Source organism: Crinia signifera, chromosome 3 (genome assembly GCF_055691185.1).
Source record: "Crinia signifera chromosome 3, ASM5569118v1, whole genome shotgun sequence".
Classification (NCBI taxonomy): domain Eukaryota; kingdom Metazoa; phylum Chordata; class Amphibia; order Anura; family Myobatrachidae; genus Crinia; species Crinia signifera.
Genome location: NC_139219.1, coordinates 44,103,127 through 44,122,568, shown reverse-complemented (window position 1 = coordinate 44,122,568; position 19,442 = coordinate 44,103,127). Strand labels below are relative to the sequence as shown.

General features: G+C 46.2%; 1 protein-coding gene and 1 long non-coding RNA gene across 5 annotated transcripts in view; one reads left to right on the top strand and one right to left on the bottom strand.

Moving 5' to 3' along the window:
- The window catches only part of PPM1B (protein phosphatase, Mg2+/Mn2+ dependent 1B), a 60,554-nt gene extending 49,363 nt beyond the window's left edge, over window positions 1-11,191 (bottom strand). The window contains exon 1 of one of the 4 annotated variants that reach the window (XM_083175713.1): window positions 11,028-11,191. The gene's annotated coding sequence lies outside the window, so the exon portion shown is untranslated. Of the gene's footprint in view, window positions 1-10,403; window positions 10,992-11,027 lie in introns of those variants that run through there. The other 3 variants (XM_083175711.1, XM_083175712.1, XM_083175714.1) reach the window with 3 other exon arrangements.
- Window positions 10,855-19,442, top strand: part of LOC146063387 (uncharacterized) — a 52,038-nt gene continuing 43,450 nt past the window's right edge. Inside the window, exon 1 of the long non-coding RNA XR_014471573.1 lies at window positions 10,855-11,119. This is a non-coding gene — a long non-coding RNA (uncharacterized LOC146063387). The remainder of the gene's footprint in view (window positions 11,120-19,442) is intronic.

Here is a 19,442-nt window from a genome sequence, read left to right as displayed (position 1 = left end):
AGCAGCACTGACAGTTATTTATATATAAAAAACCCCTGCACCCCCAAAAAGGGGGGGTAGCAGACACAAAATATAGCTCTCTCTGTCACTATCTCTCTATCTCTCTCTCTATCTCTCTATCACACTGCAGCAGCAGCAGGAAGTCCCAAGAAGTCAGATCCAGGAAGCGTCCAGCACGCTACAAGCAGTGATCAAGTGATCAGGTAAGGTATTTGCAAGGATCAGGTAAGTATTAGCAAGGATCAGGTCAGTATCACGGCAGATAGGCACGGTGACCGCTCTGCACGCTATTCCAGACCGGAATGGCGTCTGCAGCGCAGTCACCGTTAGTTTAAATGTCGCGCCTTGGCTGTGATTGGTCCGTGGGTATAACGGACCAATCACAGCCTTGGGGGCAGGTGGGGTGAGGTGTCATCGTCACCGATGACCCCCTCATGCCCCCTGACGCCCGGCGGTGATTGACACCTGTGTTACCGAGCGTCTGATTCGCTGGTAACACAGGAAAACGCTGTGAATGGCTGTTCACACTGAACAGCCAATCACAGCGATCGCCGACGGGGGGGGCGACATCGCAGCCCCCCCTGGGCATGCAGGGACATGTCTGCTGTCAGGGACAGCAGACATCGTCCCTCTGTCACTGCGTCTCGAGACGCAGTGACAGTTTAAAGTCATGACGTACATTTATGCCATGTGTCGGGAAGTACATCCCGGCCATGACGTAAATGTACGTCAAATGTCGGGAAGGGGTTAAAATCCATTCCTGTTGTCCCCTTGTTTTAACAGTATGTTTAGTATTGGGGTTGGCAGGAGGCATATAGGGAATAGGGCTATATTACAAACACAGAATTAGTCCTATTCTATACAATGCTGTGTCTACAAGCACACACACACACACTTAAGGGAAGATTAAAATCTCCATGTCCTTAATATCTGGATGATAGGTCAACACTATGGCATATATTCAATGCCGTGGGCGAGCGGTGACTGCGAGCAGGACTTTTTGCTCGCAGTCACCGCTCACCCTGTCAGTATTCAACTGACCCCCCTCATTCGCAAATTCCCCCTCGCTCCGTTTTTTGAGCGAGGGGGAATTTGCGAATGTGCCTCCAAAAGCTGCAAGAATCGAGGCTAATTACAGCGAGTTTGCTGCACTAGCCGCGGCTCTCGCAGTTTAGGGGAATCCTCGTCGTTCTGTGACTGCGAGGATTCCCCCGGAACGTTGCATAGTGCGAGCGGCCGGCGCGGGGGTTAAACTGCGAGGATCACTGGTTTTCTGTGATCCTCGCAGTTTAACCCCCTCGCACCGGCATTGAATACTTGCCTATGTATTGGACATAGTCAAAAGGTTAACATGGCAATGGTTGACACATGAAAAAGTTGATTTTTCACACTTTACTGTTCCCAATTGGGGGGGGATATTCAATCTCCGGCGAGCACCTCCCATCGGGGAGATGCCCGCCGGGCCCTATTCAATGCTGTCTTCCCCGACAGCATTGAGCAGGGTATCTCAGCAGAACGAGCCCGACATCACTAGCTGTCGGGCTCGTTCTGCCGAGAACAGCCGGGAAGTGACAAGCTGCCAGCTGCAGCTCGCCTCTTCCCGGCCGCAACTCGCGGCCACGCCCCCTTTTCGCTCCCCGGCAGGCGGGACATTGAATCCCGCCTGCGTGTTCTCGGTCGAGCTGACCGAGAACGGGACTGGGTCACAGCGGTCGAGCAAGCTCGACTGCCGTGACCCTGACATTGAATACCCTCCTAAGTGGATGTTAGAATGTCCGAACCATGGCAATTTAATTGTTACACTAATTTGGGGTACAGGGTGCAGTTTTATTGTCAGCCATTAGCAATGACAACAGATAAAACATCTCCCAGTTTGGACACTCAGACTCCCGGTTTGAGTGCACTAGCCACAATGGGGTTGATTCAATACAGTGCACAGTGAATAGTGCCCTGAGGGAGCTCCAGGATCCTTTCTAATCCGCATGCTGCTAACTCCAGGGCTCGTGCGAGCAAAAATCCATAAAAACTAGGGAGACTATGCGGTTTTGTGCCCTAGCATCGTGGGTGGCACTTTAGTCAGAAATTGGCACTAGCCATGACGTAATACCTGCATTCTGACTTCTTAGCACACTGAGCTACTACGGCGCTCTCAGCTGGAGCTATTCACACCACACGGAATAGAATCAACCGCAATGTTTCCAAACATTTCAGCTTGCACTTCAGGAGGCTGCTGAAATGTGTCTCAATGGAGAATTTCAAAATGGCACCCATCTGCTGAAATTCCAAGAGAGATATTCAGTTCTCAAGGTCCATATGCAAAGCCGTCCTGAAAGCTGCTCATCTGCTGGTATAACCCGGCAATGATGCGGGAGCGCGCAGCAGCGCTCACTGCCAGGCCATACACACTGGCTGAAAGCCGCTCAAACCTGATGTTTTGAGCGACTTTCAGCTCAATGTTGCCCAGTGTGTATGGGCCTTTAGCCTAATCAAGCACTCAATTCCTACTTGTGCTCTGGAGGTGGAATGCACAAATGTGTGAAAAGACTGCATTCTGAACAAGTGAATACCTGTCAGGTGCTCATTACTCACCAGTGCGCATTTTTTAATGTAAATAGTCTGAAATTCTTTTAAACATTTTAACAATGAGATGCTATAGAAGATTAAAGCTGCCCATACACGGCCCGATACGGGCGTGCATTGTGGGCTTAAATAGCACAGATCACATCACATTGCATTGCATGTGCATGTGTTGTGCATGCAATGCGATGAGAACCAAGTACAAAAAATATGTGCAAGCACATACTTTTTGTACTGTGCGATGAGGTGCCGCGGGAACACGCACCTCAAAGCAAGGAACGCACAGCCCGGCATCGGGCCGTGTATGGGCTGCTTAAAACCTCTTTGGGAATTACGGCTGTCCCAGTAGGATGCAAAGAGGAACTTCGCCAGGAAATCCTACAGGGACAGCTGATCTTTATTTGTGGTTTATTACAATCCCTATTTGCTGACAGGTGCGTGCAAATTAAATTTTAACATGATCTGCATTGTGACTAGCTATCTCTGAACAGAGCTACCCACCCAATATGACAGGATGCGCAAACTAAAACCCCAAAAGGTATTATAGTTAGTGATGTTGCTTTATTATTTTTAAACAAACATTTGCATCTTGTGGAGTGCAAGTTATCATAAAAAAGTGAGTAAAGGACAGCAATTCAGTTTCAGGATTTAGATCCCAAACTTGTAGTTGAAATTTTGAGGCCAATTCCAGTTTCCACTGTACCTCGAGGAAAAACACAATGTTGAGAGACACAAGTGGCAATTCAATTGTTATTCCCTAAATGTTGCTCCATTTCGGCTCCTTGTACCAGCATAAGATTTCTTATTGCTGCCTACTAAAAGAAGAAAAAAGTCCACAGTTCAGGACTCGACAAACCCGGTCGCCCCATGATCAGATTTTTTTGGGGGAGGAAGCAGAGTCTAGTAGTGGCTGGGTGGGATTCCAGTAACAGCCAGGCAGAGAGGTCGTCAACCCCCACGGTTCTCTAAGAGGCAAGAGCAGGTCCACCACAGCGCTGGTATTTCAAAACTTGAGCCGGCCTCGTGAGCCAATTGGAGTTTGCAGTTTGGGAGCAGCAGTGGTAGCTCCTGATAGGCTGACTGACCGAGCTCCGAATGGCTTGTGATCTGGTGTGAGTGTTAAGACTGCCGAGCTGCAGCGGACCTACTCGTATACATCGGAGGGCAGGGGGGGGTAATGCCTTGTCATAGTTTTAGCATTCCCTAATCGCAAAACTGTGGCAAGGCATGATGGGACTTGTAGTTTCACAACAGCTGGAGGGCCATAGTTTGGACATGCATGCTATAATGAGTCAAAGGTGTGTGTGTTTTAGGGTTCATAGTATGGCGTATTTAAAGCTAAAATGTTACAATTGGTGTACAAAATTGATTCACAATTAAGGCTGTTCTTGGGTTTCTTTGTACAGACTGTGATTGACTCATTTTCATGCATAATCCCCTGGATCTGGGATAAATTTTGGAGAATATATATATATATACTCTTTACTTAGAAGGGCGCCCATCTCGGGCATTGAATGCACTAAAAAATCAGGTGCGATGCGACAGACGAGATGCCCGAGATTTCCCATAGGGAACAATGTTAAATGTCTCAATTGACCCGATTTTCCTGTTCAATGCCTCAATTGACCCAATTTTTCCATAGGAAACAATGTTAAATGGGCCACAGAGGCCAAATAGGCACCCTGAAGTGAATAATGGCCACCCGAATTGTTAACGCCACCCCACGATCAACGTCAACCCGAAGCGTGGCGAGCGCAGCGAGCCCGCGGTACGCGTCCTCCGACCTTTTCATACCCCCACTATCCACGTCGGCGTGGAGTTGAGAATAGAAAGTGTGGCGAGCGCAGCGAGCCACCGAGCCCGAAGCGTGGCGAGCGCAGCGAGGCCCGCGAGGGGACGCGGATACCTTCACAGGTATCCGCGTCCCCTCGCGGGCTTCACAGCTGTCCGCGTGCGCTCGCCACACTTTCTATTCTCAACTCCACGCCGACGTGGATAGTGGGGGTATGAAAAGGTCGTAGGACGCGTACCGCCGCCCCTCGCGGGTTCTCTGCGCTCGCCACGCATCGGGTTGACGTTGATCGTGGGGTGGCGTTAACAATTCGGGTGGCCATTATACACTTCAGGGTGCCTATTTGGCCTCTGTGGCCCATTTAACATTGTTTCCTATGGAAAAATCGGGTCAATTGAGGCATTGAACAGGAAAATTGGGTCAATTGAGACAATTAACATTGTTCCCTATGGGAAATCTCGGGCATCTCGTCGGTTGATCGCACCCGATTTTTTAGTGCATTCAATGCCCGAGATTTTTTACTAACGATGCCCACGATCAAAATCGTGGGCGCCCTTCTAAGTAAAGAGTACATTATATATATATATATATATATGACTTCCCTTTTCTCAGATGTTGAGGGTTCTACGGATATCTAATGACCGCACAGACTTAGTATCATCCCTTGATAAAATGGTGAGCAAATTCTCAGCTAGAGGCTATAACCAGGCAGAGCTCACTAAGTCTAGGGACAAAATCCTTAAAGTGAGCCGCGAGCAAGCCCTAAAACCTGCCAACACCAACAAACCAGTAACAGATTAATCTGGGTGAATTCTTTTCACAACAAAAGTTCACAACTGAGTCAAATCACTCCCAAGTATTGGCCCATTATAACCTCTGATCCCCAACTGCCATCGTTACACAATAAATCTGTCATGTTTGCCTACAAAAAAGAGGCAAGAATTTAAAGGACCATTTGGTCAAAAATGACATCAGGTTTCCATTACCTAAACAACCCACCTTTTTGGGGACTCCAAAGTTAGGGTGCTTCCGTTGTACCGGTTGCACCACATGTAGCTACTTAGTGCAGGGGGACATGTTTTACCACCCATTCTCTGGCAAAAAAAAATTAAATTAAACACAGGGTTAGCTGTAACACAAAATACGTTGTATACATGATCAGCTTTCCCTGCGGACACCATTACATTGGGAAAACCGACCGTGCTTTTAAAGAGAGAGCAGCAGCACATCGGTTTAACATCAAAATTGGCTTAGCTATGGGTCACAGCGATTTTCCTGTGGCGAGGCACTTTGTCGAGGCGAGACATCCACTGACCTCCTTGTGATACAGGATCATTTATCATGTCCCACCTCTGCCCAGAGGGGGTGATCGGTCACTGATGCTTGTGCGCTTAGAGAGTAGGTGGATCTTCCGCCTTGACACCCTGTCACCCCGGGGTTTGAATGAGAACCTCGGGCTTGCGCATTTTTTATAAATCTTTTTCATAAATCTGCTTTATTCATGTAGTGATGCTTTGTACAGTGACTGCGGGATCATTGCCATTGTATGCTTTGTACTCTGATATTGGAGTCTTTGACTATCTGCCTATATCGAGACAAGTGCTCGGCAGACTGTTTTTAGTATTACATAGAATTGCACTGTAACATGCACTTTTGTCCTGCTCGCTCATTGTTGCTGTAATATTTCACTGGTTTATGCTCTTAAGCTGTTTATGTATTGTGTTTGTACTCGTTGCCACAGCAACTTTTAACTGGTCTGTTATTGGTTTCTCTTAGTACACGTGATACCCTCCGTGCATCCCTGCGCCGCGTCGCACAGGGATGACGTCATTGGAGCGCATCACTCGGCGCCACACCGGGCTGCATGAACGGATCCAGGGGTATTTAGGTGAGTTATTGTATTATGTTTTTTGTCTTCACCAGCACCTTGATAAAGGGACAACACCGTCCCGAAACGTTGGTACATCTACCTGCTGTCCTGTCGTTTGTTCGAGTGCCGCCGCCTACAAACACTGTTACATTCCTGGCTGCTTTTGCTACCCAGCTCGGAGGGCACCGCGCTATTTACTATGTCCCTTGGAGGGACTGAGAGATATATATATTCTATCTAATCATCTATCTATATATAGTCTTCTCACAGTGAACAACATAATTCAGCAATATTGACAGTGTTTGGGACTATTTCAAGTAGACCCCGGGTTTTCAAAATGCAACTATACACACCAGTACAGGTTTAGCCGGTGGGTACATTTTTGGAAAAATGTGACATGGATGAGCCAATATTTTCAGCAGAAGTCATACAAATTTATTTTTTAATAAGTATTTGAGGCAATTCAATTTTTGATTTTGTAGAAATGAAGTCTGGCTTTCTAAAGACTTCATTTGATAGTGGTTCCCCCCCCCCCCCCCTATTAGCGGAAGTTGCTCACACCAGGCTGGGAATGCAATTTAAATACCCCTCCTCCCTTATCTGCTTGTCTTAGGATAATTTTTGGGTGAGCCAAAATTTATTTATCTTTTTTCAATGAGATTCTGAAAATGTGTCAATGTAGGGACTTCTAATCTTTACAGAAGATTGAATTTAGTAGGCACATTTTCTTGTGTCCTGTGTGACACTTGGTTTTCTTGCAAAAAAAGGTCTTTAGGTTTAACTTCCTAATGAATCTTTGTAGGTCAACGTATAGATGAAATGTATTACAGTTGACCTACAAAGCAAAGTTTGGGGAGCAAACTTTAAACATTGTAATAATAAAATTTCATATTCACTGCTTGTTGAATAAATGGACAATAATTTATATATAAACTATTTTTTGGCACGTTTTATTAGACCAACACCGGCACTTTTTTTTTTTTTAAACCACAAGAATGGCAAGATTCCCTCTCAATGTACTATGACCATTTCCAGGAGAGGCAATCACTTTGGGTTATCCCAGTAAATTTCCTGGCAATGATACCGGAGCGGGCATCACGGCTCATCGCCGGGCCATATACACTGGGCGACTTTGAGCTGAAAGCCACTCAAACTTGGTGGTGTATTGAAATGAATAGCTATTCTTATAGACACATTATCCATTCTGCAAGCGCTCATCGCTATTCATATAATCTTGTCTCATTTTCAACCTCATTGTGAAGCTATTTCTTAAGCAAATCACTTGACAAGGACAAGACTTCACTAATCACTAACACAGGAATATAAAATTCAAAACATTTTTGGATATTGTTGGCACAGCTTAAACAGAACTTTTCCTCTATTATATGGTCATGTTAAACTGGTAAATATGGAGCTTACAGGTGCTAAAAAACTCAAATAAATATAGCTTTGCAATCTTCTGTTACTTTAGCTGGAGCGCACTATAACAATTGAACACTTCCAAAATAATCAGTCATCTCTTCTACCGGCACAACTTCTTTAGAGTAGGTCTCTCTCCATGTAGGGAATCTCTACAGCTGTTCCATAAGCTGTACGCTAGTGCAAACATGTTGATGTAGTGATCACAAATGCCAAAAAATTAACAAAGCTTACATACGGAAGCACTTCTGGGTTTTTTTCTAACAAAAGTTTACAAAACCACCTAAATAGAAGTTACTCGACCACAAGTTAACTTAACGATAGTCTCACGGTACGCACTATAGTCTTCACATTATAAAAAACACTGATAAAAACATTGATAAAATTACACTTTGAACACTTTTTATAGAGCTGCTCAGATTACAATCCAAACATGGAAATGTAGCAAAGGTGTAGGAGTGTAACACTTAAGAATTTCACATTTGAAAGCACTCAAGTTACAACAACTGTCAAATACTAATGGGACTTACAAGTTACTACGGTGTCCAAAAAGAAATATATATATATATATACACACACACACACACACACACACACCACTAGCTAAACAGGAATGCAAGGGGCAAAATTCAGTGTTGTTTTTTTTTTTTTTTTTTAAATATCTAAAGCAGGGCTGGGTAATTGCGGCCCTCCAGATGTTGAGGAACTACACATCCCAGCATGCCTTGCGTCAGTTTCAGCATGGCCACATAGCAAAACTAATGCAAAGCATCCTGGGATGTGTAGTTCCTCAACATCTGGAGGGCTGCAATTGCCCAGCCCTGATCTAAAGTGCCTGGAAATCAGGGGGTGGCGATATTCCAATTTTGTGTTTAAAGCCCAGACAGCTCCAGTTTGGGAGCAAAAAAAATAATGGTAATACGACCAAAATGTTGGCCACAAGACAAAAAGTGTTGTTCGGGGCTTAGCTAAAAAGGCTGGAGCGGTCATCTGTTTGCACCCAAATGGAGAAACAATTGAATTTCCCCATAGGGAGCATGTCACAGACAGCTGCCAGAAAAAAATAACTGAATTCCACCCAATAGAAATAAAAATGATATAAGACAACTTAATTACAGTAGAATATTTATATTGCATGCATTTGTTACAAAATTAAGCCAGAGTCAAATATATCCACCTTTCCACTGGTAGGCAACATTTGAAAACATACATTAAATCCCTATATACTAAACAGAAGAGACACAAAGGGCAAAATATTAGCCCTATGCGAATGAAATGATAGCCAAGACATTGCTTATTTGTTCCTTTTTATCTTGGCCTGTGAGCACAAAAAAAATAGCTACTTTAATTGTATAACATTCAACCATTTTTTTTTTTAAATAACCAGCATCTAGAGTGCTCTTTAAATAAGGAGTTAATATAGGGCATTATTCAGCTGTGGTCACAACTGACCAAATATCAGCCTGTGTGATGCAGCACCATGCGATGCCATTCTAGGTGCCATTCGCAGTGAGAAATTGGTTAGTGTGATTGACAGGCAAGGGCTGTTTGTGGGAAACAACTGAGGGTGTCTGTAAAAGGCAGGCATGTTACGACCATTTGGGGGGCATGTCTTTGCGTGCAACTGCGCTTTTGTAGGAATGAAACATGGTGTCATGGTCACAGCTCCCATGGTCATTCTACCCAGCCAAGAAGGCACTGAGAAGATGAATTTCCTTGCACCTGCAACTGTTGCATGACTTCACACGGTCTATCCAATTGTGGACGGCTGCAACACCGGCAATATCTAACAGCCATCACACCTAAATTAGGCCTATAGATCAATTTAATTCAGTGGCACATCCAGGTGTGCAATTACCATTTATTTACACTAAACAGTCTGCACTCAATTTCCTAAAATAAGCTATGATCAAGTCACGGAGGACTTTCACAGCTGACGGCCAAGGACAGACATCGTCTAGATGCTCAAAAACCTGATTGTGCATTTGCCATTTCTGCGAACATCTAAAGATAAATGCAAACTTCAAAAGGGGAGGTAGCCATTCTTTACCCTGTAGCTTCATCACATAATACCCCTTCCATACAACAAGGGGGAAATGCACACATGGTATATGGATACAGTAGTTGGGTGAACATTAAATAGTACAGGGCAGATTTCATTAATGCAGAGCCACCACTCCAGGGTGACTTCAAATCTGTTTCCAATGTAGGGATCACCTTATACGTCACGTTTTCATTTGGAACACCATGCTTGTATAAAGCCAAACACCAGTACACAGCACATATACACACACACCCTTCACTGACAGCTATGGCTGCCATTGTGGGACACTTTCCAGACACGTCACGTGATAGTGCTCAGCGTCAGCCAGCAGCAGCCATGACATCACCACTCCCCTGACATAGGGCTATATCTCACATCAGGGCCTCTGACGTATCAAGGTCACCTGTGAATTACACCAGCACTTCCCTTGGACAGCGTCAGGCAACCCGCGGCTGTAGAACCACAAGTCACAGCCGAGGCACAGGGCCAGGGGGAGAAGCCAGTGCCTAGCAGCAGGCAGCACGGTTGCCAGGCACTATGTAAGGGAACTGGCAGCAGTAGGCCTCAGGGGCACGTAGAGGCCCCACTTCTACACACAGACACCGGCATAGCGGTCATGACCTCGCTGCTGCGTGGGACGGGGAGCACCGGTCTGACCGGTGACCTCCCTGGGGGTTAGGGGGAGGAGTGGGCGCACTTACCAAGCGGCACAAGGGGAAGCGGTCTCTGCCTACACACGCTGCCGGTCACACTAGGACGCCTGCAGACGCCGCGCTGAGAGCAGCGATCGCATCTTGGGCCGAGCAAATGTGAGAAAGGAAAGCAGTCACCCGGTGGAACGGAGCCCACCCCGGACACTACCCTCTTCCCACTGTATTCACAGCCTCATGCTGACTGAGGGGGTGGGGCGGGGGACACAGGCGCTCACAACGGACAAGGCGTTTTACCGGCCATTCAGCGAGCGCGACGCGACTCCTCTCTTCTAGCGACCGAGCGCAGCGGCGTGGGGGATGGAGAGATAACGCTGTCTCGCCTGCGATTGGGCGACAGCTACACCCAGCCCGCATATGATTGGCGAGCGGCGCTGTCCGTCAAAAGCGACGTTTCCGACAGCCAAGCCGATGATTGGACGGCTCTGCTGTCAGTCATTCCCAGCGCTGCTCTTATATTTTTTATAATCCCACTTATATTATTCTCTTTCCGCGTCCCTCATGCTGCAACCGCTGCCGCACGCAACGAAAGGCGGCGGAGGGTCCCAAGGGTTTCCGGCAAAAGAAGCGACTACGCGCCGAGGTAACGTTGCGGCCGTTGGAGGTGTAACCAACCTTGCTTGAAAGGAAGGAGGTGACGGTTGCCTGCTTTCGTCATCCTATTGGCGAAGCTCAAGGTGATAGACGGCAGCGCCGGCCAATGGGAGGTAGGAGCGGACTCAGACTAGAGTGCGAGTCTAGAAACGCAGAGTGAATGTTGTTTTCCTCAATGCAAAATCTGTGTGAGGAGGCGGGGGAGGCGAAAAGCCCGGATGTAATATGAGATCATCGTTGGCCAATCAGCGGCGAGGGTTATGTCATCGTCTTCGCCAAAACATCTCGCTCTACCCTCTCCTGTCATGAGAAAGATGGGCGTGGCTAAGGGATTCAGCAAAGTTTTGAAGCTAGAAGAACACATTTATAGGACGTGATTGGCTTGGGGGCTGTAGTATTATACATATCTATCCCGTATGCAATGCATAGCTGGTATAAAATGTGCCCAGTACAAATTGTATACTGCCTACTACACTGTCCTCACAGCTGTATCCAAATAACCGTACTTAGGTTGGCCACTGTTTGTTGACAGGCAATTGTTGACATTGACACAAGCTATAGGTTGACATGTCAATGGTCGACACCGGAAAAAGGTTGCCATGAGTTTTTCACATTTTTTTCCCCCACGGATAACTTGTTCATACATTATCATCCAAATGGACTAACGATTGAGAACAGTAAAGTGTGCCGAGCCATGCGAGCCCCCCATTAAACTAATTGGGGTCCATGTAGACCGATATCGACATAGGGGGCATGCATTACTGGCTGATATTTCCAATCCTTGGAAATATTGTCCATTTTCAACAAGAATAGGTCAAATTTACATTTGACCTATTCAATGTAATTTCCGATCTTCCAAATGTAGGAAAAATCCCAAAAGACGGAAAAGACATGGATAGTGGTTAAGTGAATGGACCGCTTTATGTATAATAAACGGTGCTTCACCAATCAGCTCCTGTCATTTTACAAACATGACCAGCTAAAAGTCATTGATAAATGAGCATCTATAAATGAAAATATATAAAATATTTAGCGGGAGAGAATAATAGTATTATACGTAGATGGCATCACCAAGGTTTAAGATATATATATATATATATATATATATATCAGCTCTTAACAAAAATAATTCAAATATACTTTAGACCAATTAAAAGAAAAATATCCAAATATATCTTTTCCATATATTTTATTTATTTTCAAATACGAAGTTACATACAAAGTATATTACCACAATTAGCATTAATAGATAGTAAATTTCCATTAGATAGAATAGTACAGTATGTACCAAACAAGGACATACATATTCGAGAGCGCTAATTTATTGCTGCCCATACATATGTGCGATTGCAATCGATTCGATCTCGGGTTCGATTTCCCTAGAAGCTCACCATTCAATAAATCCCATGAAAAAACAGAGCACTGTACTGAGAATTAAGAACGTGTACACTGGAGCTTACAGCCATAGGTGTGCGCAGGAGCTGGGGGGGGGGGCATTTACATTTTTATACATTTCCCACACCTCACACCCATGTTTTATTACTTACCTTTCCGGAGTCTCCTGTTGGAGCTGCAGTTGCAGTAAAAAATTCAGCAGCAAAATGACCACTGTGCATGTACAGTAGGAATTTGTCTCCGAAGCAAAGGATGGAGGATGTAGTCGTGGGGGGAAATAACATAGTGACACACCAGGCTCGGCTCCTGTGCATGCCTATGCTTACAGTCCCTTACCTCCCAACATTCAGCCGCGTAGACTCGGGACTTCCGTGCGTGCCCCCCTCCGGCCCCTCGTAAAAAAGGTGCATGACATAGGGAAAAGAGACATGGCCTCGGAAGAATGGTCACGGTGGTGAGGCCATGCCCCCATTTTGCCAGGGAACAGTTCTCTCTCTACTTTACACACTCCCACCCTTTCTCTCTCTCTCTCTCTCTCTCTCTCTCCTTCCCTCCCTCCCTCCCTTTCTCTCTCTGTCTCTCTCCTTCCCTCCATCCCTTTTTCTCTCTTTCTCTTCCTCCTTTTCTCTGTTTCTCTCTCTTCCTCCCTTTCTTTCTCTCTCTCGCCCTCCCTTCCTTCCTTTTTATCTTCCTCCCCTTCTCTCTCCCTCCCTCCCTTTGTCTCTCAATTTCTCTCTCCTTTCCTCCCTCTCTCTACCTCCCTTTCTTTCTCTCTCTCTATCTCTCCCCCTTCCATTCTCACCCTATTTTCCTCCTTACCTTTCTCTCCCCCACCCGCCCGGAGGCTCATTTTACTTTAGCAGTATACTGACAATTGCCAAGTTATGAGTTATAACTTAATAATGAACATTTTAAAATAGGTCGGGGAGTGGGTGTGGCGGGGAGGCCCAAAATGTGGTGACGTGATACTCAAATCTAAGACTACCTGCAGCCAAATCCAAGTCTTCCCTAATGCCTAAACCTAAACTCCATACCCCCGCCTAACCCTAACACGGGTGTGGATTATTTTTAAATGTTAATAACAATTACTAGAGATGTGCACCAGCCACTTTTCGGGTTTTGGGTTCTGATTACCTTGAGGTTTTGGGTTCTAATGGGTTTTGGCAAAACACCTCCTAAGTGTTTTGTGTTTGGATTTTTTGGGTTTTGGGTTCTGATTTTTTTGTTAAAAAAGCATTGAAAACTGCTAAAATCGCAGAATTTGGGTGTTTTTTTTGCTCCTACGCTATATTAACCTCAATACCATTAATTTCCACTCATTTCCAGTCTATTCTGAACACCTCACACCTTACAATATTGTTTTTAGGGCAAAAGGTTGCACCGAGGTAGCTGGATAACTATGCTAAGCCACACAAGTGTGCGGCACAAACACGTGGCTCATGTAAGAGTGGCACTGCAGCGGAGTTATGTCACAGAACACCGCCACTGGAGTGCAATTAATATATGTCAGTGGGTATGCACCAGCAGGCAGTTATACAGATACAGCAGTATTAGGCACATACTTGCCTACCTGACCCTTTCCATGCGGGAGAAAATGCTCTGTTCCTGTGCTTCCCTGGTAATGTATGATTGCCATCACCTGTGGTGAGCTGGGTAAAGGCGTTTCACCACAGGTGATGGCAATCATGCATTACCAGGGAAGCACAGGAACAGAGCATTTTCTCCCGCATGGAGAGGGTCAGGTAGGCAAGTATGATTAGGCAGTGAGCCCCAGACCACACAGGTAGATATACAGCAGTATTTATTAGGCAGTGAGCCCCAGACCAGACGGTAGATACGGCAGTATTAGCCAGTGAGCCACAGACCAGACAGGTACGGCAGTATTAGGCAGTGCGCCCCAGACCAGACAGGTACGGCAGTATTAGGCAGAGAGCCCCAGACCACACAGGTAAATATACGGCAGTATTTATTAGGCAGTGAGCCCCAGACCACACAGGTACGGCAGTATTAGGCAGAGAGCCCCAGACCAGACAGGTACGGCAGTATTAGGCAGAGATCCCCAGACCACAAAGGTAGATATACGGCAGTATTTATTAGGCAGTGAGCCCCAGACCACACAGTTACGACAGTATTAGGCAGTGAGCCCCAGACCACAAAGGTAGATATACGGCAGTATTTTATTTATTAGGCAGTGAGCCCCAGACCACACAGGTAGATAAGATATACGTCACTATTTATTAGGCAGTGAGCCCCAGACCAGACAATAGATACAGCAGTATTAGGCATTGAGCCCCAGACCACACATGTAGATATACGGCAGTATTTTATTTATTAGGTAGTGAGCCCCAGACCAGACGGTAGATACGGCAGTATTAGGCAGTGAGCCACAGACCAGACAGGTACGGCAGTATTAGGCAGTGAGCCCCAGACCACAAAGGTAGATATACGGCAGTATTTATTAGGCAGTGAGCCCCAGACCACACAGGTAGATATACGGCAGTATTTATTAGGCAGTGAGCCCCAGACCACACAGGTAGATATACGGCAGTATTTATTAGGCAGTGAGCCCCAGACCACACAGGTACGCCAGTATTAGGCAGTGAGCCCCAGACCAGACGGGAGATATGGCAGTACTAGGCACCAGACAGGTAGATAAGACAGTACTACTAGGCACAAGACAGGTAGATAGATACGTCAGCAATACTACTATTGTGCACCAGCAGAATTTATAATAATTAATTATTAGGTACTGCTTGGCAGTGGCACACGTCAGTGCACCAGCAGCATGTAATTATTTTTTACAGTCCCAGACAGCACAAGTATTATTTTTGAATTAAATTAGATTTACCTGTAGCAGCCTAGTATGTACTAGGTAGGTACACTAGGTAGGCAGTAGCACTGTCAGTGGCAACAGTGGACTGAGTAACTAAATAATACTGGCAGATTCAGTGCAGGCAGCACCAGTGGACTATATATATGATTTAATATATTTAATTAATTATTAATATATAATAAATGGCACAGCACCAGAGGTATGCCCCAGCACAGAGGAGACAGTAGTACTACAGGCAGGTACACAGTTAGACTGTTCTCCTAAGCAGAGGAGAACATAGTACACAGCAGCACTGAGGGAGACAGCCCCAGCAAATAAAATAATTAATTACAGCACAGCACACCAGAGGTAGACCGCACAGAGGAGACAGTAGTACTACAAGTACACAGTTAGACTGTTCTCCTAAGCAGAGAACAGAGTACACAGCAGCACTGAGGGAGACAGCCCCAGCAAATAAAATAATTAATTACAGGCAGCACCGCACACCAGAGGTAGACCACACAGAGGAGACAGTAGTACTACAAGTACACAGTTAGACTACTACACAGCAGCACTGAGAGACAGCACCAGCGATTGCAAAAGCTCAAGGTCAAGCTCAAGTTTAAGCCCCAGCAGCAGCACCAACACACCCTCTCCCAACCCACTACTTGACTGGAGTGAAGATGGCGGGCGCGGCAGCCGCTTATAAAGCCTCGCGAAATCCGACGCCGGGAGATGACGTTCTAATCACGCGGACGGACCGAGTCAGGCGGGAATCTCCGAGCGCTGCTCGGAATCGGGCTCGGAATGATGACGTCCGTGGGGGCTCGGATCTCTGAAATCCGAGCCCGCACATCTCTAACAATTACGGACAAAAATAAAATCTTTGCATCTAAATGCATTCTAGAAAACCAACATAAGTTTAAGGTATCCTTCAAAAATATCGGGGGAAATTTACTAATATGAAAAACCTAGTTTTGTTCCGGAGGGTGATTTACAAAGCAGTCATATACGACTGCTTTGTAACCCACCGATGTCGTAGGAATTCGTATTAGCAGCCGTATATACGGCTGCTAATACGAATTATTTGTAGGCAGTCTGCACGGATCAGTCAGATCCGTGCAGGCTGCAAGGTGTAAAAAAAAAATTAAATAAATAAATAATAATAAAAAAAACGGCGTGGGGTCCCCCCCACAGCCAAAACCAGCACCAGGCTGACAGAGGCTGGAGCCGGTAATTAAAAATCAGGGAACCCGACAAATAGGGGTTCCCTGATTTTTAACAACCAGCCCCAGGCTCCTGCTCTGGGGCTGGTTCCCAAAATACGGGGGACAAAATGAGTAGGGGTCCCCCGTATTTTAAGAACCAGCCCCAGGCAAAACCAGCCAGCAGGGTAATGCCACAGCCGGGGGGAGACTTTTTATGCAAGTCCCCCCGGCCAAAGCATTAACCCTACCGACCAGTCAGCCTGGCCAGGGGTCCTGGGGGAGTGGGGACCCCCCCAATGAAGGGGTCCCCCCCCTCCAGGACTTACCTGACCAGGCTGAAGCCTGGTGCTGTCCTCGATGCCCCTGGGCGGTGGGCATCGAGCTGATAAATGGTGTAAAAAAATAGAACAAACTATTGTTTTTTACTGTGGCACTACAAGTGCCAGCAAGCTGGGACTTGGAGAACCACAAGTCCCAGCCTGCTGGGCATTAAAGGGCCCGCTGGGTCTTGTAGTGCCACAGTAAAAAAAATAGTTAAATAAAACACACTGACACCCATTTTAAATAAAAGTTTAATACACACATTACATACATACTGATACTTACCTTTCTTGATCCCGTAGGTAGCCCTGGTCCTGATGTCCTGTGTCGTCCATGTCGGCTGTCTGCGTCGTCCTCCAGGTCCATGTCGACGGTCCGTGTCGTCCTCCAGGTCCATGGCGGTGTCCGGGTCCGAAGAAATCCATGTTGGAGCTGTGGAAGGAAATCCTACTCACCTGGTCCTGCGCTGAAGAAGTCTTCTCTTGATCCGACGTAATCCAGGTAATCTTCATGCTGTCGCCGGTCCCCGCTGTCTCCGCTGTCTGCATCGCGCTGAGGAGAGATGCTGAGAAGTTTCATATTCGGCGCCTCTCCTCAGACTGAATTCTATTGGCCGCCTAGCAGGCCAATCACGGACCGTCGACATGGACCTGGAGGACGACGCAGACAGCCGACATGGACGACACAGGACATCAGGACCAGGGCTACCTACGGGATCAAGAAAGGTAAGTATCAGTATGTATGTAATGTGTGTATTAAACTTTTATTTAAAATGGGTGTCAGTGTGTTTTATTTAACTATTTTTTTTTACTGTGGCACTACAAGACCCAGCGGGCCCTTTAATGCCCAGCAGGCTGGGACTTGTGGTTCTCCAAGTCCCAGCTTGCTGGGGAGGCTTGCTGGCACTTGTAGTGCCACAGTAAAAAACAATAGTTTGTTCTATTTTTTTACACCATTTATCAGCTCGATGCCCACCGCCCAGGGGCATCGAGGACAGCACCAGGCTTCAGCCTGGTCAGGTAAGTCCTGGAGGGGGGGGACCCCTTCATTGGGGGGGTCCCCACTCCCCCAGGACCCCTGGCCAGGCTGACTGGTCGGTAGGGTTAATTCTTTGGCCGGGGGGACTTGCATAAAAAGTCTCCCCCCGGCTGTGGCATTACCCTGCTGGCTGGTTTTGCCTGGGGCTGGTTCTTAAAATACGGGGGACCCCTACTCATTTTGTCCCCCGTATTTTGGGAACCAGCCCCAGAGCAGGAGCCTGGGGCTGGTTGTTAAAAATCAGGGAACCCCTATTTGTCGGGTTCCCTGATTTTTAATTACCGGCTCCAGCCTCTGTCAGCCTGGTGCTGGTTTCGGCTGTGGGGGGGACCCCACGCCGTTTTTTTTTAATTTTATTTAATTTTTCTATTTTTTTACACTGAAGCCTGCACGGATCTGACTGATCCGTGCAGGCTAAAACGCAAATACGACATGAAAATGGTGTTCTATTTTCCTGTCGTATTTGCGTGGGTGTTTTACACCACTAAGCAGCCGTATTATCCATACGGCTGCTTAGTAAATCAGAAACCACCATTCTTTGAATGGTGATTTCTGTCGGATTCTATCGATGGTGTAGACATTCGTATTTGTAACTACAAATACGAATGTTCCATCTTTAGGACTACGAATTGTTGTATTTTTGGGATTGTAAATCCCGAAAATACAAATTCGTAAAAAAAAGGTGTATTTCTCCCTACGAATACACCTTTTTTCTACGAATCCATTTTGGTAAATGTCCCCCATCATGTCTAAATTTAATCCACAAGGGTACATAAAGGGTACATAAAGCAAAGAGGAAATTAGGTGTAATCATAGTACGGTCCATTGCAATTTTCACACAATGGGGCAGATGTATTAAATACATCAATGCAAGGGTGATAAGGAGAGATAAACATCCAGCCAATCACCTGCTAACTGCCATGTTACAGGCTGTGTTTGAAAAAAGTCAGTAAGGAGCTGATTGGCTGGACGTTTATCTTTCCTTATCACCCTTGGATTTATCTCTTGTTAAGGCTTAATACATCTACCCCACTAAGTGTTACACTAAAACGGTAACCCTAAATTTATTCTGTGATGTGTAGCAAGACTTCATACTGTAACATGAACCTTCGCCATACACAAATTGTGATTTGACATAGCTTGTTGGAATATATGAAAATCACATTTTCCGTAGCAGTGTACTATTAAATACTAACATCTCCACATGCTTTGTTAACCACTTTATGAATCAAATAGGAATATTTTCCTACAGTAGTTCTGATGGGTAAATAGAAATGCATACAGGTGGGGTAAAATGGGTGCCGGACGAGCTCCCGACAGTCGGGATCCCGACAGTCATTTACCCGATATCGGGATCCCGACTGTCAAAACGCAGACAGACAGGTGACCGACGGCCACACGCTGTTTTCCCTCGTGGGGGTCCACGACCACCATAGAGGGAGAATAGAATAGGTGCCGAGTGTAGCGAGCCACCGTGCCCGCAGCGTGGTGAGCGCAGCGAGGCCGCAAGGTGTTTTGTTGCGCTCACCATGCTGTCTGAGTCCGGGCAGTCGGGATCCCACCGTCGGGCTAATGACTGTCGGAACCCTATACCACACCCAGGTAAAATAATGGAGTTGCAATACTAATGCCTGGCTTTTAGAGATCACTAAGCAAACAGCC